The 21,312-nt window shown below is 49.2% G+C and overlaps 25 non-coding genes across 25 annotated transcripts; all 25 read right to left on the bottom strand.

Moving 5' to 3' along the window:
* Nucleotides 1-615: 615 nt before the first annotated feature.
* On the bottom strand, nt 616-733 carry LOC143315514 (U5 spliceosomal RNA). The gene has a single exon (XR_013076085.1). It is a non-coding gene; the product is annotated as a U5 spliceosomal RNA (small nuclear RNA).
* Nucleotides 734-1,084: 351 nt separating this feature from the next.
* On the bottom strand, nt 1,085-1,275 carry LOC143315398 (U2 spliceosomal RNA). Its single transcript, XR_013075973.1, has one exon. It is a non-coding gene; the product is annotated as a U2 spliceosomal RNA (small nuclear RNA).
* A 741-nt stretch (nt 1,276-2,016) lies between these two features.
* Nucleotides 2,017-2,181, bottom strand: LOC143315325 (U1 spliceosomal RNA). The gene has a single exon (XR_013075900.1). It is a non-coding gene; the product is annotated as a U1 spliceosomal RNA (small nuclear RNA).
* Nucleotides 2,182-2,860: 679 nt separating this feature from the next.
* On the bottom strand, nt 2,861-2,978 carry LOC143315513 (U5 spliceosomal RNA). Its single transcript, XR_013076084.1, has one exon. It is a non-coding gene; the product is annotated as a U5 spliceosomal RNA (small nuclear RNA).
* Nucleotides 2,979-3,329: 351 nt separating this feature from the next.
* Nucleotides 3,330-3,520, bottom strand: LOC143315397 (U2 spliceosomal RNA). Its single transcript, XR_013075972.1, has one exon. It is a non-coding gene; the product is annotated as a U2 spliceosomal RNA (small nuclear RNA).
* Nucleotides 3,521-4,261: 741 nt separating this feature from the next.
* On the bottom strand, nt 4,262-4,426 carry LOC143315340 (U1 spliceosomal RNA). Its single transcript, XR_013075915.1, has one exon. It is a non-coding gene; the product is annotated as a U1 spliceosomal RNA (small nuclear RNA).
* A 1,810-nt stretch (nt 4,427-6,236) lies between these two features.
* LOC143315512 (U5 spliceosomal RNA) lies at nt 6,237-6,354 on the bottom strand. Its single transcript, XR_013076083.1, has one exon. It is a non-coding gene; the product is annotated as a U5 spliceosomal RNA (small nuclear RNA).
* A 351-nt stretch (nt 6,355-6,705) lies between these two features.
* Nucleotides 6,706-6,896, bottom strand: LOC143315395 (U2 spliceosomal RNA). Its single transcript, XR_013075970.1, has one exon. It is a non-coding gene; the product is annotated as a U2 spliceosomal RNA (small nuclear RNA).
* A 751-nt stretch (nt 6,897-7,647) lies between these two features.
* On the bottom strand, nt 7,648-7,812 carry LOC143315585 (U1 spliceosomal RNA). Its single transcript, XR_013076155.1, has one exon. It is a non-coding gene; the product is annotated as a U1 spliceosomal RNA (small nuclear RNA).
* Nucleotides 7,813-8,491: 679 nt separating this feature from the next.
* On the bottom strand, nt 8,492-8,609 carry LOC143315510 (U5 spliceosomal RNA). The gene has a single exon (XR_013076081.1). It is a non-coding gene; the product is annotated as a U5 spliceosomal RNA (small nuclear RNA).
* A 351-nt stretch (nt 8,610-8,960) lies between these two features.
* On the bottom strand, nt 8,961-9,151 carry LOC143315394 (U2 spliceosomal RNA). The gene has a single exon (XR_013075969.1). It is a non-coding gene; the product is annotated as a U2 spliceosomal RNA (small nuclear RNA).
* Nucleotides 9,152-9,892: 741 nt separating this feature from the next.
* LOC143315315 (U1 spliceosomal RNA) lies at nt 9,893-10,057 on the bottom strand. The gene has a single exon (XR_013075890.1). It is a non-coding gene; the product is annotated as a U1 spliceosomal RNA (small nuclear RNA).
* A 679-nt stretch (nt 10,058-10,736) lies between these two features.
* On the bottom strand, nt 10,737-10,854 carry LOC143315509 (U5 spliceosomal RNA). Its single transcript, XR_013076080.1, has one exon. It is a non-coding gene; the product is annotated as a U5 spliceosomal RNA (small nuclear RNA).
* Nucleotides 10,855-11,205: 351 nt separating this feature from the next.
* On the bottom strand, nt 11,206-11,396 carry LOC143315393 (U2 spliceosomal RNA). Its single transcript, XR_013075968.1, has one exon. It is a non-coding gene; the product is annotated as a U2 spliceosomal RNA (small nuclear RNA).
* A 741-nt stretch (nt 11,397-12,137) lies between these two features.
* LOC143315324 (U1 spliceosomal RNA) lies at nt 12,138-12,302 on the bottom strand. The gene has a single exon (XR_013075899.1). It is a non-coding gene; the product is annotated as a U1 spliceosomal RNA (small nuclear RNA).
* Nucleotides 12,303-12,981: 679 nt separating this feature from the next.
* Nucleotides 12,982-13,099, bottom strand: LOC143315508 (U5 spliceosomal RNA). Its single transcript, XR_013076079.1, has one exon. It is a non-coding gene; the product is annotated as a U5 spliceosomal RNA (small nuclear RNA).
* A 351-nt stretch (nt 13,100-13,450) lies between these two features.
* Nucleotides 13,451-13,641, bottom strand: LOC143315392 (U2 spliceosomal RNA). Its single transcript, XR_013075967.1, has one exon. It is a non-coding gene; the product is annotated as a U2 spliceosomal RNA (small nuclear RNA).
* A 741-nt stretch (nt 13,642-14,382) lies between these two features.
* On the bottom strand, nt 14,383-14,547 carry LOC143315339 (U1 spliceosomal RNA). The gene has a single exon (XR_013075914.1). It is a non-coding gene; the product is annotated as a U1 spliceosomal RNA (small nuclear RNA).
* A 1,328-nt stretch (nt 14,548-15,875) lies between these two features.
* On the bottom strand, nt 15,876-16,040 carry LOC143315584 (U1 spliceosomal RNA). The gene has a single exon (XR_013076154.1). It is a non-coding gene; the product is annotated as a U1 spliceosomal RNA (small nuclear RNA).
* Nucleotides 16,041-16,719: 679 nt separating this feature from the next.
* Nucleotides 16,720-16,837, bottom strand: LOC143315507 (U5 spliceosomal RNA). The gene has a single exon (XR_013076078.1). It is a non-coding gene; the product is annotated as a U5 spliceosomal RNA (small nuclear RNA).
* Nucleotides 16,838-17,188: 351 nt separating this feature from the next.
* Nucleotides 17,189-17,379, bottom strand: LOC143315391 (U2 spliceosomal RNA). The gene has a single exon (XR_013075966.1). It is a non-coding gene; the product is annotated as a U2 spliceosomal RNA (small nuclear RNA).
* A 1,253-nt stretch (nt 17,380-18,632) lies between these two features.
* LOC143315506 (U5 spliceosomal RNA) lies at nt 18,633-18,750 on the bottom strand. The gene has a single exon (XR_013076077.1). It is a non-coding gene; the product is annotated as a U5 spliceosomal RNA (small nuclear RNA).
* Nucleotides 18,751-19,101: 351 nt separating this feature from the next.
* On the bottom strand, nt 19,102-19,292 carry LOC143315353 (U2 spliceosomal RNA). The gene has a single exon (XR_013075928.1). It is a non-coding gene; the product is annotated as a U2 spliceosomal RNA (small nuclear RNA).
* Nucleotides 19,293-20,033: 741 nt separating this feature from the next.
* LOC143315308 (U1 spliceosomal RNA) lies at nt 20,034-20,198 on the bottom strand. The gene has a single exon (XR_013075883.1). It is a non-coding gene; the product is annotated as a U1 spliceosomal RNA (small nuclear RNA).
* Nucleotides 20,199-20,877: 679 nt separating this feature from the next.
* LOC143315505 (U5 spliceosomal RNA) lies at nt 20,878-20,995 on the bottom strand. The gene has a single exon (XR_013076076.1). It is a non-coding gene; the product is annotated as a U5 spliceosomal RNA (small nuclear RNA).
* Nucleotides 20,996-21,312: the final 317 nt, after the last annotated feature.

Here is a 21,312-nt window from a genome sequence, read left to right as displayed (position 1 = left end):
CAAGGCAGAATCTCACAGTCAGGTGCCCTTAGCATTAGCTGACCTTCACTGGTTGTTGCTGAGAATCACATTGACTCAAAAGATGTTGACTGGCGTCCTGCAAAGCTGACTAACTTACATCACAGTCAGGTGCCCTGACTCTTTTGTCTGTTTCTGAAAAGTTCAAAACACTTCCGTCATTTGACTAAGACGCGTGGTACGCCCACTTTGGACGTCAATTTGTTTCCGTTTTTTCCATGAGAAACATAACAAACAGTGACCTGGCATGCAGTCTCCGTCTCTGGCAAAGCAAACACAGGGCTGCAACAACACGTCAGTCTAAAAGCTGATGAATTCAGGTCACAGTCAATGACCACTTTGCTTATCTTCAACACTATGATGAGAGGAGAGCGCGTACGCAGTCCCCCACTATCACAAATCATGCAGCCCTAACGGTTTGCAGGCCCAGGCGACCCCCTGGAGCAGCGCGCACACGGCGTGGTGCAAGCGTTTGACTTGCGCGTAAGAAGGGCAGGCGCTGAGGCACCTCCTCCCAGGCGCTCCGTGGCTCAGTCCTGAGCGCTTTGTGCGTGTGTTTGTGTGACCGAGGGCGCTGTTGATATTCACAAATAAACGAGGCTCAGCCAAGTGGCAGAGCCATCCAAAAATAGGTGCAACTCATTGGTGTTCCTTTCCACGGAAGTCTTTAGTAAAAGGCGAAAGACTTGTGCGATATGAAGAGAAACCTGAGTAAGTACGGCCCTCCCCTGTACGGCAGCCAAGACTGGTGTCGTCCCAGTCACTACACTCATGGTAGGCCTCGCTCTTTGTTGCACTGTCCCGACTGCAAGCTCTGGCTGCATTTTTGTCAGGCGTCATCCCGCCTTTGCTCCTTCCCCCTTCCCCCGCAGACACACAGTGATGGGAGAGCAGGAGACTGCCAGGGTTCCCAGTCAACAGCCAACAGGCTGAATTCCTGCCGCTCCGACTTGCGATGCCACGAGCGCCATCCGCTTTGAGCCTCGCCTCTTGATGCGCTGTCAAGATGAGCGACGGCCCTCTGGGCCTGCGTCCAGATTTGCTTTTGCTCTTGCACAAGGCTGAAGGAAGGTGCACCGTTCCCGGCGGCACTGCAATACCGGGTCGATGCATGGAGTGAACGGAGCAAGCCCCTTTTTCAGCTCCCGGCGCTAAAAATCCATTTAATATGTTGTCCCCGTATAGAGGACATATCAGATATTAAACTGATAAGAACAGATACTACACTTGATCTTAGCCAAAAGGCCGAGAAGCGATGAGGTTCAACCGTTTGCTGGCCCAGGCCACCCCCTGGAACAGTGCGCACACGCCGTGGTGCAAGCGTTTGACTTGCGCATAAGAAGGGCAGGAGCTTAGCACCTCCTCCCAGGCGCTCCCTGGCTCAGCCCTGAGCGTTTGGTGTGTGTTTGTGTGACCGAGGGCGCTGTTGATATTCACAAATGCACGAGGCTCAGCCCAGTGGCAGAGCCATCAAAAAAGAAGTGCAACTCGTTGCTGTTCCCTTCCACGGAAGATAATTTCAATTTTTCAACATTTTGACGCTCATTAAGTCCATTACAGGGGTAACATCAAAGTACACACATTACTTAGACGTGATGACATGGAAGTTTCAGCTATCCCATTTAAATACCATTGCAATCTTTCCATAATTGTTACTTCAGCTAAAACAGGTCATACATTATCAAACAAAGGCGTGTTTGGAACTCTCCCCTGCAAAAGCTTTCTTTTCTTTTCTTTTCTTTTCTTTTCATTAGTTGACTTATCTTTTAGAATATAATCATTAAAAATGTTGAACATAGATTTCATAACAATTTCTTGTGGGACACAAAACTTTCTCTAATTGGCATCCTGCAAAGCTGACTAACTCATCACAGTAAGGTGCCATCACTCTTTTGGCTGTTACTGAAAAGCAACCACAGGGCTGCAACAACATATCATTCTAAAAGCTGATGAATTTAAGTTGCTGATGACCACTTTGCTTATCTTCAACACTATGATGAAGGGAGAGCGCGTACGCAGTCCCCCACTACCACAAATTATGCAGTCGAGATTCCCACATGTGGGGAATTCGCACCGGTCAGCACATCCCTCAGTGCAATGGATGCGCCTCGCCATGGGTGAACCACCTTGTTGATCATGGTATCTCCCCTGCCAGGTAAGTATGAATTGAAGGTGCCACTGACAGGCGGCTAAGTCCTGGACACGGCAACCTATGTGACGGTACGGACAAGGCAGAATCTCACAGTCAGGTGCCCTTAGCATTAGCTGACCTTCACTGGTTGTTGCTGAGAATCACATTGACTCAAAAGATGTTGACTGGCGTCCTGCAAAGCTGACTAACTTACATCACAGTCAGGTGCCCTGACTCTTTTGTCTGTTTCTGAAAGGTTCAAAACACTTCCGTCATTTGACTAAGACGCGTGGTACGCCCACTTTGGACGTCAATTTGTTTCTGTTTTTTCCATGAGAAACATAACAAACAGTGACCTGGCATGCAGTCTCCGTCTCTGGCAAAGCAAACACAGGGCTGCAACAACACGTCAGTCTAAAAGCTGATGAATTCAGGTCACAGTCAATGACCACTTTGCTTATCTTCAACACTATGATGAGAGGAGAGCACGTACGCAGTCCCCCACTATCACAAATCATGCAGCCCTAACGGTTTGCAGGCCCAGGCGACCCCCTGGAGCAGCGCGCACACGGCGTGGTGCAAGCGTTTGACTTGCGCGTAAGAAGGGCAGGCGCTGAGGCACCTCCTCCCAGGCGCTCCGTGGCTCAGTCCTGAGCGCTTTGTGCGTGTGTTTGTGTGACCGAGGGCGCTGTTGATATTCACAAATGAACGAGGCTCAGCCAAGTGGCAGAGCCATCCAAAAATAGGTGCAACTCATTGGTGTTCCTTTCCACGGAAGTCTTTAGTAAAAGGCGAAAGACTTGTGCGATATGAAGAGAAACCTGAGTAAGTACGGCCCTCCCCTGTACGGCAGCCAAGACTGGTGTCGTCCCAGTCACTACACTCATGGTAGGCCTCGTTCTTTGTTGCACTGTCCCGACTGCAAGCTCTGGCTGCATTTTTGTCAGGCGTCATCCCGCCTTTGCTCCTTCCCCCTTCCCCCGCAGACACACAGTGATGGGAGAGCAGGAGACTGCCAGGGTTCCCAGTCAACAGCCAACAGGCTGAATTCCTGCCGCTCCGACTTGCGATGCCACGAGCGCCATCCGCTTTGAGCCTCGCCTCTTGATGCGCTGTCAAGACGAGCGACGGCCCTCTGGGCCTGCGTCCAGATTTGCTTTTGCTCTTGCACAAGGCTGAAGGAAGGTGCACCGTTCCCGGCGGCACTGCAATACCGGGTCGATGCATGGAGTGAACGGAGCAAGCCCCTTTTTCAGCTCCCGGCGCTAAAAATCCATTTAATATGTTGTCCCCGTATAGAGGACATATCAGATATTAAACTGATAAGAACAGATACTACACTTGATCTTAGCCAAAAGGCCGAGAAGCGATGAGGTTCAACCGTTTGCTGGCCCAGGCCACCCCCTGGAACAGTGCGCACACGCCGTGGTGCAAGCGTTTGACTTGCGCATAAGAAGGGCAGGAGCTTAGCACCTCCTCCCAGGCGCTCCCTGGCTCAGCCCTGAGCGTTTGGTGTGTGTTTGTGTGACCGAGGGCGCTGTTGATATTCACAAATGCACGAGGCTCAGCCCAGTGGCAGAGCCATCAAAAAAGAAGTGCAACTCGTTGCTGTTCCCTTCCACGGAAGACAATTTCAATTTTTCAACATTTTGACGCTCATTAAGTCCATTACAGGGGTAACATCAAAGTACACAAATTACTTAGACGTGATGACATGGAAGTTTCAGCTATCCCATTTAAATACCATTGCAATCTTTCCATAATTGTTACTTCAGCTAAAACAGGTCATACATTATCAAACAAAGGCGTGTTTGGAACTCTCCCCTGCAAAAGCTTTCTTTTCTTTTCTTTTCTTTTCTTTTCATTAGTTGACTTATCTTTTAGAATATAATCATTAAAAATGTTGAACATAGATTTCATAACAATTTCTTGTGGGACACAAAACTTTCTCTAACTGGCATCCTGCAAAGCTGACTAACTCATCACAGTAAGGTGCCATCACTCTTTTGGCTGTTACTGAAAAGCAACCACAGGGCTGCAACAACATATCATTCTAAAAGCTGATGAATTTAAGTTGCTGATGACCACTTTGCTTATCTTCAACACTATGATGAGGGAAGAGCGCGTACGCAGTCCCCCACTACCACAAATTATACAGTCGAGATTCCCACATGTGGGGAATTCGCACCGGTCAGCACATCCCTCAGTGCAATGGATGCGCCTCGCCATGGGTGAACCACCTTGTTGATCATGGTATCTCCCCTGCCAGGTAAGTATGAATTGAAGGTGCCACTGACAGGCGGCTAAGTCCTGGACACGGCAACCTATGTGACGGTACGGACAAGGCAGAATCTCACAGTCAGGTGCCCTTAGCATTAGCTGACCTTCACTGGTTGTTGCTGAGAATCACATTGACTCAAAAGATGTTGACTGGCGTCCTGCAAAGCTGACTAACTTACATCACAGTCAGGTGCCCTGACTCTTTTGTCTGTTTCTGAAAGGTTCAAAACACTTCCGTCATTTGACTAAGACGCGTGGTACGCCCACTTTGGACGTCAATTTGTTTCCGTTTTTTCCATGAGAAACATAACAAACAGTGACCTGGCATGCAGTCTCCGTCTCTGGCAAAGCAAATACAGGGCTGCAACAACACGTCAGTCTAAAAGCTGATGAATTCAGGTCACAGTCAATGACCACTTTGCTTATCTTCAACACTATGATGAGAGGAGAGCGCGTACGCAGTCCCCCACTATCACAAATCATGCAGCCCTAACGGTTTGCAGGCCCAGGCGACCCCCTGGAGCAGCGCGCACACGGCGTGGTGCAAGCGTTTGACTTGCGCGTAAGAAGGGCAGGCGCTCCGTGGCTCAGTCCTGAGCGCTTTGTGCGTGTGTTTGTGTGACCGAGGGCGCTGTTGATATTCACAAATGAACGAGGCTCAGCCTTAGCACCTCCTCCCAGGCGCTCCCTGGCTCAGCCCTGAGCGTTTGGTGTGTGTTTGTGTGACCGAGGGCGCTGTTGATATTCACAAATGCACGAGGCTCAGCCCAGTGGCAGAGCCATCAAAAAAGAAGTGCAACTCGTTGCTGTTCCCTTCCACGGAAGACAATTTCAATTTTTCAACATTTTGACGCTCATTAAGTCCATTACAGGGGTAACATCAAAGTACACAAATTACTTAGACGTGATGACATGGAAGTTTCAGCTATCCCATTTAAATACCATTGCAATCTTTCCATAATTGTTACTTCAGCTAAAACAGGTCATACATTATCAAACAAAGGCGTGTTTGGAACTCTCCCCTGCAAAAGCTTTCTTTTCTTTTCTTTTCTTTTCTTTTCATTAGTTGACTTATCTTTTAGAATATAATCATTAAAAATGTTGAACATAGATTTCATAACAATTTCTTGTGGGACACAAAACTTTCTCTAACTGGCATCCTGCAAAGCTGACTAACTCATCACAGTAAGGACAAGGCAGAATCTCACAGTCAGGTGCCCTTAGCATTAGCTGACCTTCACTGGTTGTTGCTGAGAATCACATTGACTCAAAAGATGTTGACTGGCGTCCTGCAAAGCTGACTAACTTACATCACAGTCAGGTGCCCTGACACTTTTGTCTGTTTCTGAAAGGTTCAAAACACTTCCGTCATTTGACTAAGACGCGTGGTACGCCCACTTTGGACGTCAATTTGTTTCCGTTTTTTCCATGAGAAACATAACAAACAGTGACCTGGCATGCAGTCTCCGTCTCTGGCAAAGCAAACACAGGGCTGCAACAACACGTCAGTCTAAAAGCTGATGAATTCAGGTCACAGTCAATGACCACTTTGCTTATCTTCAACACTATGATGAGAGGAGAGCGCGTACGCAGTCCCCCACTATCACAAATCATGCAGCCCTAACGGTTTGCAGGCCCAGGCGACCCCCTGGAGCAGCGCGCACACGGCGTGGTGCAAGCGTTTGACTTGCGCGTAAGAAGGGCAGGCGCTGAGGCACCTCCTCCCAGGCGCTCCGTGGCTCAGTCCTGAGCGCTTTGTGCGTGTGTTTGTGTGACCGAGGGCGCTGTTGATATTCACAAATGAACGAGGCTCAGCCAAGTGGCAGAGCCATCCAAAAATAGGTGCAACTCATTGGTGTTCCTTTCCACGGAAGTCTTTAGTAAAAGGCGAAAGACTTGTGCGATATGAAGAGAAACCTGAGTAAGTACGGCCCTCCCCTGTACGGCAGCCAAGACTGGTGTCGTCCCAGTCACTACACTCATGGTAGGCCTCGCTCTTTGTTGCACTGTCCCGACTGCAAGCTCTGGCTGCATTTTTGTCAGGCGTCATCCCGCCTTTGCTCCTTCCCCCTTCCCCCGCAGACACACAGTGATGGGAGAGCAGGAGACTGCCAGGGTTCCCAGTCAACAGCCAACAGGCTGAATTCCTGCCGCTCCGACTTGCGATGCCACGAGCGCCATCCGCTTTGAGCCTCGCCTCTTGATGCGCTGTCAAGACGAGCGACGGCCCTCTCGGCCTGCGTCCAGATTTGCTTTTGCTCTTGCACAAGGCTGAAGGAAGGTGCACCGTTCCCGGCGGCACTGCAATACCGGGTCGATGCATGGAGTGAACGGAGCAAGCCCCTTTTTCAGCTCCCGGCGCTAAAAATCCATTTAATATGTTGTCCCCGTATAGAGGACATATCAGATATTAAACTGATAAGAACAGATACTACACTTGATCTTAGCCAAAAGGCCGAGAAGCGATGAGGTTCAACCGTTTGCTGGCCCAGGCCACCCCCTGGAACAGTGCGCACACGCCGTGGTGCAAGCGTTTGACTTGCGCATAAGAAGGGCAGGAGCTTAGCACCTCCTCCCAGGCGCTCCCTGGCTCAGCCCTGAGCGTTTGGTGTGTGTTTGTGTGACCGAGGGCGCTGTTGATATTCACAAATGCACGAGGCTCAGCCCAGTGGCAGAGCCATCAAAAAAGAAGTGCAACTCGTTGCTGTTCCCTTCCACGGAAGACAATTTCAATTTTTCAACATTTTGACGCTCATTAAGTCCATTACAGGGGTAACATCAAAGTACACAAATTACTTAGACGTGATGACATGGAAGTTTCAGCTATCCCATTTAAATACCATTGCAATCTTTCCATAATTGTTACTTCACCTAAAACAGGTCATACATTATCAAACAAAGGCGTGTTTGGAACTCTCCCCTGCAAAAGCTTTCTTTTCTTTTCTTTTCTTTTCTTTTCTTTTCTTTTCATTAGTTGACTTATCTTTTAGAATATAATCATTAAAAATGTTGAACATAGATTTCATAACAATTTCTTGTGGGACACAAAACTTTCTCTAACTGGCATCCTGCAAAGCTGACTAACTCATCACAGTAAGGTGCCATCACTCTTTTGGCTGTTACTGAAAAGCAACCACAGGGCTGCAACAACATATCATTCTAAAAGCTGATGAATTTAAGTTGCTGATGACCACTTTGCTTATCTTCAACACTATGATGAGGGGAGAGCGCGTACGCAGTCCCCCACTACCACAAATTATGCAATCGAGATTCCCACATGTGGGGAATTCGCACGGGTCAGCACATCCCTCAGTGCAATGGATGCGCCTCGCCATGGGTGAACCACCTTGTTGATCATGGTATCTCCCCTGCCAGGTAAGTATGAATTGAAGGTGCCACTGACAGGCGGCTAAGTCCTGGACACGGCAACCTATGTGACGGTACGGACAAGGCAGAATCTCACAGTCAGGTGCCCTTAGCATTAGCTGACCTTCACTGGTTATTGCTGAGAATCACATTGACTCAAAAGATGTTGACTGGCGTCCTGCAAAGCTGACTAACTTACATCACAGTCAGGTGCCCTGACTCTTTTGTCTGTTTCTGAAAGGTTCAAAACACTTCCGTCATTTGACTAAGACGCGTGGTACGCCCACTTTGGACGTCAATTTGTTTCCGTTTTTTCCATGAGAAACATAACAAACAGTGACCTGGCATGCAGTCTCCGTCTCTGGCAAAGCAAACACAGGGCTGCAACAACACGTCAGTCTAAAAGCTGATGAATTCAGGTCACAGTCAATGACCACTTTGCTTATCTTCAACACTATGATGAGAGGAGAGCGCGTACGCAGTCCCCCACTATCACAAATCATGCAGCCCTAACGGTTTGCAGGCCCAGGCGACCCCCTGGAGCAGCGCGCACACGGCGTGGTGCAAGCGTTTGACTTGCGCGTAAGAAGGGCAGGCGCTGAGGCACCTCCTCCCAGGCGCTCCGTGGCTCAGTCCTGAGCGCTTTGTGCGTGTGTTTGTGTGACCGAGGGCGCTGTTGATATTCACAAATAAACGAGGCTCAGCCAAGTGGCAGAGCCATCCAAAAATAGGTGCAACTCATTGGTGTTCCTTTCCACGGAAGTCTTTAGTAAAAGGCGAAAGACTTGTGCGATATGAAGAGAAACCTGAGTAAGTACGGCCCTCCCCTGTACGGCAGCCAAGACTGGTGTCGTCCCAGTCACTACACTCATGGTAGGCCTCGCTCTTTGTTGCACTGTCCCGACTGCAAGCTCTGGCTGCATTTTTGTCAGGCGTCATCCCGCCTTTGCTCCTTCCCCCTTCCCCCGCAGACACACAGTGATGGGAGAGCAGGAGACTGCCAGGGTTCCCAGTCAACAGCCAACAGGCTGAATTCCTGCCGCTCCGACTTGCGATGCCACGAGCGCCATCCGCTTTGAGCCTCGCCTCTTGATGCGCTGTCAAGACGAGCGACGGCCCTCTGGGCCTGCGTCCAGATTTGCTTTTGCTCTTGCACAAGGCTGAAGGAAGGTGCACCGTTCCCGGCGGCACTGCAATACCGGGTCGATGCATGGAGTGAACGGAGCAAGCCCCTTTTTCAGCTCCCGGCGCTAAAAATCCATTTAATATGTTGTCCCCGTATAGAGGACATATCAGATATTAAACTGATAAGAACAGATACTACACTTGATCTTAGCCAAAAGGCCGAGAAGCGATGAGGTTCAACCGTTTGCTGGCCCAGGCCACCCCCTGGAACAGTGCGCACACGCCGTGGTGCAAGCGTTTGACTTGCGCATAAGAAGGGCAGGAGCTTAGCACCTCCTCCCAGGCGCTCCCTGGCTCAGCCCTGAGCGTTTGGTGTGTGTTTGTGTGACCGAGGGCGCTGTTGATATTCACAAATGCACGAGGCTCAGCCCAGTGGCAGAGCCATCAAAAAAGAAGTGCAACTCGTTGCTGTTCCCTTCCACGGAAGATAATTTCAATTTTTCAACATTTTGACGCTCATTAAGTCCATTACAGGGGTAACATCAAAGTACACACATTACTTAGACGTGATGACATGGAAGTTTCAGCTATCCCATTTAAATACCATTGCAATCTTTCCATAATTGTTACTTCAGCTAAAACAGGTCATACATTATCAAACAAAGGCGTGTTTGGAACTCTCCCCTGCAAAAGCTTTCTTTTCTTTTCTTTTCTTTTCTTTTCATTAGTTGACTTATCTTTTAGAATATAATCATTAAAAATGTTGAACATAGATTTCATAACAATTTCTTGTGGGACACAAAACTTTCTCTAACTGGCATCCTGCAAAGCTGACTAACTCATCACAGTAAGGTGCCATCACTCTTTTGGCTGTTACTGAAAAGCAACCACAGGGCTGCAACAACATATCATTCTAAAAGCTGATGAATTTAAGTTGCTGATGACCACTTTGCTTATCTTCAACACTATGATGAGGGGAGAGCGCGTACGCAGTCCCCCACTACCACAAATTATGCAGTCGAGATTCCCACATGTGGGGAATTCGCACCGGTCAGCACATCCCTCAGTGCAATGGATGCGCCTCGCCATGGGTGAACCACCTTGTTGATCATGGTATCTCCCCTGCCAGGTAAGTATGAATTGAAGGTGCCACTGACAGGCGGCTAAGTCCTGGACACGGCAACCTATGTGACGGTACGGACAAGGCAGAATCTCACAGTCAGGTGCCCTTAGCATTAGCTGACCTTCACTGGTTGTTGCTGAGAATCACATTGACTCAAAAGATGTTGACTGGCGTCCTGCAAAGCTGACTAACTTACATCACAGTCAGGTGCCCTGACTCTTTTGTCTGTTTCTGAAAAGTTCAAAACACTTCCGTCATTTGACTAAGACGCGTGGTACGCCCACTTTGGACGTCAATTTGTTTCCGTTTTTTCCATGAGAAACATAACAAACAGTGACCTGGCATGCAGTCTCCGTCTCTGGCAAAGCAAACACAGGGCTGCAACAACACGTCAGTCTAAAAGCTGATGAATTCAGGTCACAGTCAATGACCACTTTGCTTATCTTCAACACTATGATGAGAGGAGAGCGCGTACGCAGTCCCCCACTATCACAAATCATGCAGCCCTAACGGTTTGCAGGCCCAGGCGACCCCCTGGAGCAGCGCGCACACGGCGTGGTGCAAGCGTTTGACTTGCGCGTAAGAAGGGCAGGCGCTGAGGCACCTCCTCCCAGGCGCTCCGTGGCTCAGTCCTGAGCGCTTTGTGCGTGTGTTTGTGTGACCGAGGGCGCTGTTGATATTCACAAATAAACGAGGCTCAGCCAAGTGGCAGAGCCATCCAAAAATAGGTGCAACTCATTGGTGTTCCTTTCCACGGAAGTCTTTAGTAAAAGGCGAAAGACTTGTGCGATATGAAGAGAAACCTGAGTAAGTACGGCCCTCCCCTGTACGGCAGCCAAGACTGGTGTCGTCCCAGTCACTACACTCATGGTAGGCCTCGCTCTTTGTTGCACTGTCCCGACTGCAAGCTCTGGCTGCATTTTTGTCAGGCGTCATCCCGCCTTTGCTCCTTCCCCCTTCCCCCGCAGACACACAGTGATGGGAGAGCAGGAGACTGCCAGGGTTCCCAGTCAACAGCCAACAGGCTGAATTCCTGCCGCTCCGACTTGCGATGCCACGAGCGCCATCCGCTTTGAGCCTCGCCTCTTGATGCGCTGTCAAGATGAGCGACGGCCCTCTGGGCCTGCGTCCAGATTTGCTTTTGCTCTTGCACAAGGCTGAAGGAAGGTGCACCGTTCCCGGCGGCACTGCAATACCGGGTCGATGCATGGAGTGAACGGAGCAAGCCCCTTTTTCAGCTCCCGGCGCTAAAAATCCATTTAATATGTTGTCCCCGTATAGAGGACATATCAGATATTAAACTGATAAGAACAGATACTACACTTGATCTTAGCCAAAAGGCCGAGAAGCGATGAGGTTCAACCGTTTGCTGGCCCAGGCCACCCCCTGGAACAGTGCGCACACGCCGTGGTGCAAGCGTTTGACTTGCGCATAAGAAGGGCAGGAGCTTAGCACCTCCTCCCAGGCGCTCCCTGGCTCAGCCCTGAGCGTTTGGTGTGTGTTTGTGTGACCGAGGGCGCTGTTGATATTCACAAATGCACGAGGCTCAGCCCAGTGGCAGAGCCATCAAAAAAGAAGTGCAACTCGTTGCTGTTCCCTTCCACGGAAGATAATTTCAATTTTTCAACATTTTGACGCTCATTAAGTCCATTACAGGGGTAACATCAAAGTACACACATTACTTAGACGTGATGACATGGAAGTTTCAGCTATCCCATTTAAATACCATTGCAATCTTTCCATAATTGTTACTTCAGCTAAAACAGGTCATACATTATCAAACAAAGGCGTGTTTGGAACTCTCCCCTGCAAAAGCTTTCTTTTCTTTTCTTTTCTTTTCTTTTCATTAGTTGACTTATCTTTTAGAATATAATCATTAAAAATGTTGAACATAGATTTCATAACAATTTCTTGTGGGACACAAAACTTTCTCTAATTGGCATCCTGCAAAGCTGACTAACTCATCACAGTAAGGTGCCATCACTCTTTTGGCTGTTACTGAAAAGCAACCACAGGGCTGCAACAACATATCATTCTAAAAGCTGATGAATTTAAGTTGCTGATGACCACTTTGCTTATCTTCAACACTATGATGAAGGGAGAGCGCGTACGCAGTCCCCCACTACCACAAATTATGCAGTCGAGATTCCCACATGTGGGGAATTCGCACCGGTCAGCACATCCCTCAGTGCAATGGATGCGCCTCGCCATGGGTGAACCACCTTGTTGATCATGGTATCTCCCCTGCCAGGTAAGTATGAATTGAAGGTGCCACTGACAGGCGGCTAAGTCCTGGACACGGCAACCTATGTGACGGTACGGACAAGGCAGAATCTCACAGTCAGGTGCCCTTAGCATTAGCTGACCTTCACTGGTTGTTGCTGAGAATCACATTGACTCAAAAGATGTTGACTGGCGTCCTGCAAAGCTGACTAACTTACATCACAGTCAGGTGCCCTGACTCTTTTGTCTGTTTCTGAAAGGTTCAAAACACTTCCGTCATTTGACTAAGACGCGTGGTACGCCCACTTTGGACGTCAATTTGTTTCTGTTTTTTCCATGAGAAACATAACAAACAGTGACCTGGCATGCAGTCTCCGTCTCTGGCAAAGCAAACACAGGGCTGCAACAACACGTCAGTCTAAAAGCTGATGAATTCAGGTCACAGTCAATGACCACTTTGCTTATCTTCAACACTATGATGAGAGGAGAGCACGTACGCAGTCCCCCACTATCACAAATCATGCAGCCCTAACGGTTTGCAGGCCCAGGCGACCCCCTGGAGCAGCGCGCACACGGCGTGGTGCAAGCGTTTGACTTGCGCGTAAGAAGGGCAGGCGCTGAGGCACCTCCTCCCAGGCGCTCCGTGGCTCAGTCCTGAGCGCTTTGTGCGTGTGTTTGTGTGACCGAGGGCGCTGTTGATATTCACAAATGAACGAGGCTCAGCCAAGTGGCAGAGCCATCCAAAAATAGGTGCAACTCATTGGTGTTCCTTTCCACGGAAGTCTTTAGTAAAAGGCGAAAGACTTGTGCGATATGAAGAGAAACCTGAGTAAGTACGGCCCTCCCCTGTACGGCAGCCAAGACTGGTGTCGTCCCAGTCACTACACTCATGGTAGGCCTCGTTCTTTGTTGCACTGTCCCGACTGCAAGCTCTGGCTGCATTTTTGTCAGGCGTCATCCCGCCTTTGCTCCTTCCCCCTTCCCCCGCAGACACACAGTGATGGGAGAGCAGGAGACTGCCAGGGTTCCCAGTCAACAGCCAACAGGCTGAATTCCTGCCGCTCCGACTTGCGATGCCACGAGCGCCATCCGCTTTGAGCCTCGCCTCTTGATGCGCTGTCAAGACGAGCGACGGCCCTCTGGGCCTGCGTCCAGATTTGCTTTTGCTCTTGCACAAGGCTGAAGGAAGGTGCACCGTTCCCGGCGGCACTGCAATACCGGGTCGATGCATGGAGTGAACGGAGCAAGCCCCTTTTTCAGCTCCCGGCGCTAAAAATCCATTTAATATGTTGTCCCCGTATAGAGGACATATCAGATATTAAACTGATAAGAACAGATACTACACTTGATCTTAGCCAAAAGGCCGAGAAGCGATGAGGTTCAACCGTTTGCTGGCCCAGGCCACCCCCTGGAACAGTGCGCACACGCCGTGGTGCAAGCGTTTGACTTGCGCATAAGAAGGGCAGGAGCTTAGCACCTCCTCCCAGGCGCTCCCTGGCTCAGCCCTGAGCGTTTGGTGTGTGTTTGTGTGACCGAGGGCGCTGTTGATATTCACAAATGCACGAGGCTCAGCCCAGTGGCAGAGCCATCAAAAAAGAAGTGCAACTCGTTGCTGTTCCCTTCCACGGAAGACAATTTCAATTTTTCAACATTTTGACGCTCATTAAGTCCATTACAGGGGTAACATCAAAGTACACAAATTACTTAGACGTGATGACATGGAAGTTTCAGCTATCCCATTTAAATACCATTGCAATCTTTCCATAATTGTTACTTCAGCTAAAACAGGTCATACATTATCAAACAAAGGCGTGTTTGGAACTCTCCCCTGCAAAAGCTTTCTTTTCTTTTCTTTTCTTTTCTTTTCATTAGTTGACTTATCTTTTAGAATATAATCATTAAAAATGTTGAACATAGATTTCATAACAATTTCTTGTGGGACACAAAACTTTCTCTAACTGGCATCCTGCAAAGCTGACTAACTCATCACAGTAAGGTGCCATCACTCTTTTGGCTGTTACTGAAAAGCAACCACAGGGCTGCAACAACATATCATTCTAAAAGCTGATGAATTTAAGTTGCTGATGACCACTTTGCTTATCTTCAACACTATGATGAGGGAAGAGCGCGTACGCAGTCCCCCACTACCACAAATTATACAGTCGAGATTCCCACATGTGGGGAATTCGCACCGGTCAGCACATCCCTCAGTGCAATGGATGCGCCTCGCCATGGGTGAACCACCTTGTTGATCATGGTATCTCCCCTGCCAGGTAAGTATGAATTGAAGGTGCCACTGACAGGCGGCTAAGTCCTGGACACGGCAACCTATGTGACGGTACGGACAAGGCAGAATCTCACAGTCAGGTGCCCTTAGCATTAGCTGACCTTCACTGGTTGTTGCTGAGAATCACATTGACTCAAAAGATGTTGACTGGCGTCCTGCAAAGCTGACTAACTTACATCACAGTCAGGTGCCCTGACTCTTTTGTCTGTTTCTGAAAGGTTCAAAACACTTCCGTCATTTGACTAAGACGCGTGGTACGCCCACTTTGGACGTCAATTTGTTTCCGTTTTTTCCATGAGAAACATAACAAACAGTGACCTGGCATGCAGTCTCCGTCTCTGGCAAAGCAAACACAGGGCTGCAACAACACGTCAGTCTAAAAGCTGATGAATTCAGGTCACAGTCAATGACCACTTTGCTTATCTTCAACACTATGATGTGAGGAGAGCGCGTACGCAGTCCCCCACTATCACAAATCATGCAGCCCTAACGGTTTGCAGGCCCAGGCGACCCCCTGGAGCAGCGCGCACACGGCGTGGTGCAAGCGTTTGACTTGCGCGTAAGAAGGGCAGGCGCTCCGTGGCTCAGTCCTGAGCGCTTTGTGCGTGTGTTTGTGTGACCGAGGGCGCTGTTGATATTCACAAATGAACGAGGCTCAGCCTTAGCACCTCCTCCCAGGCGCTCCCTGGCTCAGCCCTGAGCGTTTGGTGTGTGTTTGTGTGACCGAGGGCGCTGTTGATATTCACAAATGCACGAGGCTCAGCCCAGTGGCAGAGCCATCAAAAAAGAAGTGCAACTCGTTGCTGTTCCCTTCCACGGAAGACAATTTCAATTTTTCAACATTTTGACGCTCATTAAGTCCATTACAGGGGTAACATCAAAGTACACAAATTACTTAGACGTGATGACATGGAAGTTTCAGCTATCCCATTTAAATACCATTGCAATCTTTCCATAATTGTTACTTCAGCTAAAACAGGTCATACATTATCAAACAAAGGCATGTTTGGAACTCTCCCCTGCAAAAGCTTTCTTTTCTTTTCTTTTCTTTTCTTTTCTTTTCTTTTCTTTTCATTAGTTGACTTATCTTTTAGAATATAATCATTAAAAATGTTGAACATAGATTTCATAACAATTTCTTGTGGGACACAAAACTTTCTCTAACTGGCATCCTGCAAAGCTGACTAACTCATCACAGTAAGGTGCCATCACTCTTTTGGCTGTTACTGAAAAGCAACCACAGGGCTGCAACAACATATCATTCTAAAAGCTGATGAATTTAAGTTGCTGATGACCACTTTGCTTATCTTCAACACTATGATGAGGGGAGAGCGCGTACGCAGTCCCCCACTACCACAAATTATGCAATCGAGATTCCCACATGTGGGGAATTCGCACGGGTCAGCACATCCCTCAGTGCAATGGATGCGCCTCGCCATGGGTGAACCACCTTGTTGATCATGGTATCTCCCCTGCCAGGTAAGTATGAATTGAAGGTGCCACTGACAGGCGGCTAAGTCCTGGACACGGCAACCTATGTGACGGTACGGACAAGGCAGAATCTCACAGTCAGGTGCCCTTAGCATTAGCTGACCTTCACTGGTTATTGCTGAGAATCACATTGACTCAAAAGATGTTGACTGGCGTCCTGCAAAGCTGACTAACTTACATCACAGTCAGGTGCCCTGACTCTTTTGTCTGTTTCTGAAAGGTTCAAAACACTTCCGTCATTTGACTAAGACGCGTGGTACGCCCACTTTGGACGTCAATTTGTTTCCGTTTTTTCCATGAGAAACATAACAAACAGTGACCTGGCATGCAGTCTCCGTCTCTGGCAAAGCAAACACAGGGCTGCAACAACACGTCAGTCTAAAAGCTGATGAATTCAGGTCACAGTCAATGACCACTTTGCTTATCTTCAACACTATGATGAGAGGAGAGCACGTACGCAGTCCCCCACTATCACAAATCATGCAGCCCTAACGGTTTGCAGGCCCAGGCGACCCCCTGGAGCAGCGCGCACACGGCGTGGTGCAAGCGTTTGACTTGCGCGTAAGAAGGGCAGGCGCTGAGGCACCTCCTCCCAGGCGCTCCGTGGCTCAGTCCTGAGCGCTTTGTGCGTGTGTTTGTGTGACCGAGGGCGCTGTTGATATTCACAAATAAACGAGGCTCAGCCAAGTGGCAGAGCCATCCAAAAATAGGTGCAACTCATTGGTGTTCCTTTCCACGGAAGTCTTTAGTAAAAGGCGAAAGACTTGTGCGATATGAAGAGAAACCTGAGTAAGTACGGCCCTCCCCTGTACGGCAGCCAAGACTGGTGTCGTCCCAGTCACTACACTCATGGTAGGCCTCGCTCTTTGTTGCACTGTCCCGACTGCAAGCTCTGGCTGCATTTTTGTCAGGCGTCATCCCGCCTTTGCTCCTTCCCCCTTCCCCCGCAGACACACAGTGATGGGAGAGCAGGAGACTGCCAGGGTTCCCAGTCAACAGCCAACAGGCTGAATTCCTGCCGCTCCGACTTGCGATGCCACGAGCGCCATCCGCTTTGAGCCTCGCCTCTTGATGCGCTGTCAAGACGAGCGACGGCCCTCTGGGCCTGCGTCCAGATTTGCTTTTGCTCTTGCACAAGGCTGAAGGAAGGTGCACCGTTCCCGGCGGCACTGCAATACCGGGTCGATGCATGGAGTGAACGGAGCAAGCCCCTTTTTCAGCTCCCGGCGCTAAAAATCCATTTAATATGTTGTCCCCGTATAGAGGACATATCAGATATTAAACTGATAAGAACAGATACTACACTTGATCTTAGCCAAAAGGCCGAGAAGCGATGAGGTTCAACCGTTTGCTGGCCCAGGCCACCCCCTGGAACAGTGCGCACACGCCGTGGTGCAAGCGTTTGACTTGCGCATAAGAAGGGCAGGAGCTTAGCACCTCCTCCCAGGCGCTCCCTGGCTCAGCCCTGAGCGTTTGGTGTGTGTTTGTGTGACCGAGGGCGCTGTTGATATTCACAAATGCACGAGGCTCAGCCCAGTGGCAGAGCCATCAAAAAAGAAGTGCAACTCGTTGCTGTTCCCTTCCACGGAAGACAATTTCAATTTTTCAACATTTTGACGCTCATTAAGTCCATTACAGGGGTAACATCAAAGTACACAAATTACTTAGACGTGATGACATGGAAGTTTCAGCTATCCCATTTAAATACCATTGCAATCTTTCCATAATTGTTACTTCAGCTAAAACAGGTCATACATTATCAAACAAAGGCGTGTTTGGAACTCTCCCCTGCAAAAGCTTTCTTTTCTTTTCTTTTCTTTTCTTTTCTTTTCTTTTCTTTTCATTAGTTGACTTATCTTTTAGAATATAATCATTAAAAATGTTGAACATAGATTTCATAACAATTTCTTGTGGGACACAAAACTTTCTCTAACTGGCATCCTGCAAAGCTGACTAACTCATCACAGTAAGGACAAGGCAGAATCTCACAGTCAGGTGCCCTTAGCATTAGCTGACCTTCACTGGTTGTTGCTGAGAATCACATTGACTCAAAAGATGTTGACTGGCGTCCTGCAAAGCTGACTAACTTACATCACAGTCAGGTGCCCTGACTCTTTTGTCTGTTTCTGAAAGGTTCAAAACACTTCCGTCATTTGACTAAGACGCATGGTACGCCCACTTTGGACGTCAATTTGTTTCCGTTTTTTCCATGAGAAACATAACAAACAGTGACCTGGCATGCAGTCTCCGTCTCTGGCAAAGCAAACACAGGGCTGCAACAACACGTCAGTCTAAAAGCTGATGAATTCAGGTCACAGTCAATGACCACGTTGCTTATCTTCAACACTATGATGAGAGGAGAGCGCGTACGCAGTCCCCCACTATCACAAATCATGCAGCCCTAACGGTTTGCAGGCCCAGGCGACCCCCTGGAGCAGCGCGCACACGGCGTGGTGCAAGCGTTTGACTTGCGCGTAAGAAGGGCAGGCGCTGAGGCACCTCCTCCCAGGCGCTCCGTGGCTCAGTCCTGAGCGCTTTGTGCGTGTGTTTGTGTGACCGAGGGCGCTGTTGATATTCACAAATGAACGAGGCTCAGCCAAGTGGCAGAGCCATCCAAAAATAGGTGCAACTCATTGGTGTTCCTTTCCACGGAAGTCTTTAGTAAAAGGCGAAAGACTTGTGCGATATGAAGAGAAACCTGAGTAAGTACGGCCCTCCCCTGTACGGCAGCCAAGACTGGTGTCGTCCCAGTCACTACACTCATGGTAGGCCTCGCTCTTTGTTGCACTGTCCCGACTGCAAGCTCAGGCTGCATTTTTGTCAGGCGTCATCCCGCCTTTGCTCCTTCCCCCTTCCCCCGCAGACACACAGTGATGGGAGAGCAGGAGACTGCCAGGGTTCCCAGTCAACAGCCAACAGGCTGAATTCCTGCCGCTCCGACTTGCGATGCCACGAGCGCCATCCGCTTTGAGCCTCGCCTCTTGATGCGCTGTCAAGACGAGCGACGGCCCTCTCGGCCTGCGTCCAGATTTGCTTTTGCTCTTGCACAAGGCTGAAGGAAGGTGCACCGTTCCCGGTGGCACTGCAATACCGGGTCGATGCATGGAGTGAACGGAGCAAGCCCCTTTTTCAGCTCCCGGCGCTAAAAATCCATTTAATATGTTGTCCCCGTATAGAGGACATATCAGATATTAAACTGATAAGAACAGATACTACACTTGATCTTAGCCAAAAGGCCGAGAAGCGATGAGGTTCAACCGTTTGCTGGCCCAGGCCACCCCCTGGAACAGTGCGCACACGCCGTGGTGCAAGCGTTTGACTTGCGCATAAGAAGGGCAGGAGCTTAGCACCTCCTCCCAGGCGCTCCCTGGCTCAGCCCTGAGCGTTTGGTGTGTGTTTGTGTGACCGAGGGCGCTGTTGATATTCACAAATGCACGAGGCTCAGCCCAGTGGCAGAGCCATCAAAAAAGAAGTGCAACTCGTTGCTGTTCCCTTCCACGGAAGACAATTTCAATTTTTCAACATTTTGACGCTCATTAAGTCCATTACAGGGGTAACATCAAAGTACACACATTACTTAGACGTGATGACATGGAAGTTTCAGCTATCCCATTTAAATACCATTGCAATCTTTCCATAATTGTTACTTCAGCTAAAACAGGTCATACATTATCAAACAAAGGCGTGTTTGGAACTCTCCCCTGCAAAAGCTTTCTTTTCTTTTCTTTTCTTTTCTTTTCATTAGTTGACTTATCTTTTAGAATATAATCATTAAAAATGTTGAACATAGATTTCATAACAATTTCTTGTGGGACACAAAACTTTCTCTAACTGGCATCCTGCAAAGCTGACTAACTCATCACAGTAAGGTGCCATCACTCTTTTGGCTGTTACTGAAAAGCAACCACAGGGCTGCAACAACATATCATTCTAAAAGCTGATGAATTTAAGTTGCTGATGACCACTTTGCTTATCTTCAACACTATGATGAGGGGAGAGCGCGTACGCAGTCCCCCACTACCACAAATTATGCAGTCGAGATTCCCACATGTGGGGAATTCGCACGGGTCAGCACATCCCTCAGTGCAATGGATGCGCCTCGCCATGGGTGAACCACCTTGTTGATCATGGTATCTCCCCTGCCAGGTAAGTATGAATTGAAGGTGCCACTGACAGGCGGCTAAGTCCTGGACACGGCAACCTATGTGACGGTACGGACAAGGCAGAATCTCACAGTCAGGTGCCCTTAGCATTAGCTGACCTTCACTGGTTGTTGCTGAGAATCACATTGACTCAAAAGATGTTGACTGGCGTCCTGCAAAGCTGACTAACTTACATCACAGTCAGGTGCCCTGACTCTTTTGTCTGTTTCTGAAAAGTTCAAAACACTTCCGTCATTTGACTAAGACGCGTGGTACGCCCACTTTGGACGTCAATTTGTTTCCGTTTTTTCCATGAGAAACATAACAAACAGTGACCTGGCATGCAGTCTCCGTCTCTGGCAAAGCAAACACAGGGCTGCAACAACACGTCAGTCTAAAAGCTGATGAATTCAGGTCACAGTCAATGACCACTTTGCTTATCTTCAACACTATGATGAGAGGAGAGCACGTACGCAGTCCCCCACTATCACAAATCATGCAGCCCTAACGGTTTGCAGGCCCAGGCGACCCCCTGGAGCAGCGCGCACACGGCGTGGTGCAAGCGTTTGACTTGCGCGTAAGAAGGGCAGGCGCTGAGGCACCTCCTCCCAGGCGCTCTGTGGCCCAGCCCTGAGCGCTTTATGCGTGTGTTTGTGTGACCGAGGGCGCTGTTGATATTCACAAATGAACGAGGCTCAGCCAAGTGGCAGAGCCATCCAAAAATAGGTGCAACTCATTGGTGTTCCTTTCCACGGAAGTCTTTAGTAAAAGGCGAAAGACTTGTGCGATATGAAGAGAAACCTGAGTAAGTACGGCCCTCCCCTGTACGGCAGCCAAGACTGGTGTCGTCCCAGTCACTACACTCATGGTAGGCCTCGCTCTTTGTTGCACTGTCCCGACTGCAAGCTCTGGCTGCATTTTTGTCAGGCGTCATCCCGCCTTTGCTCCTTCCCCCTTCCCCCGCAGACACACAGTGATGGGAGAGCAGGAGACTGCCAGGGTTCCCAGTCAACAGCCAACAGGCTGAATTCCTGCCGCTCCGACTTGCGATGCCACGAGCGCCATCCGCTTTGAGCCTCGCCTCTTGATGTGCTGTCAAGACGAGCGACGGCCCTCTCGGCCTGCG

This window comes from Chaetodon auriga, chromosome 22 (assembly GCF_051107435.1).
Source record: "Chaetodon auriga isolate fChaAug3 chromosome 22, fChaAug3.hap1, whole genome shotgun sequence".
Classification (NCBI taxonomy): Eukaryota; Metazoa; Chordata; class Actinopteri; order Chaetodontiformes; family Chaetodontidae; genus Chaetodon; species Chaetodon auriga.
Note: the sequence above shows the minus strand (reverse complement) of the source record. Positions and strands in the feature narration are given on the sequence as shown.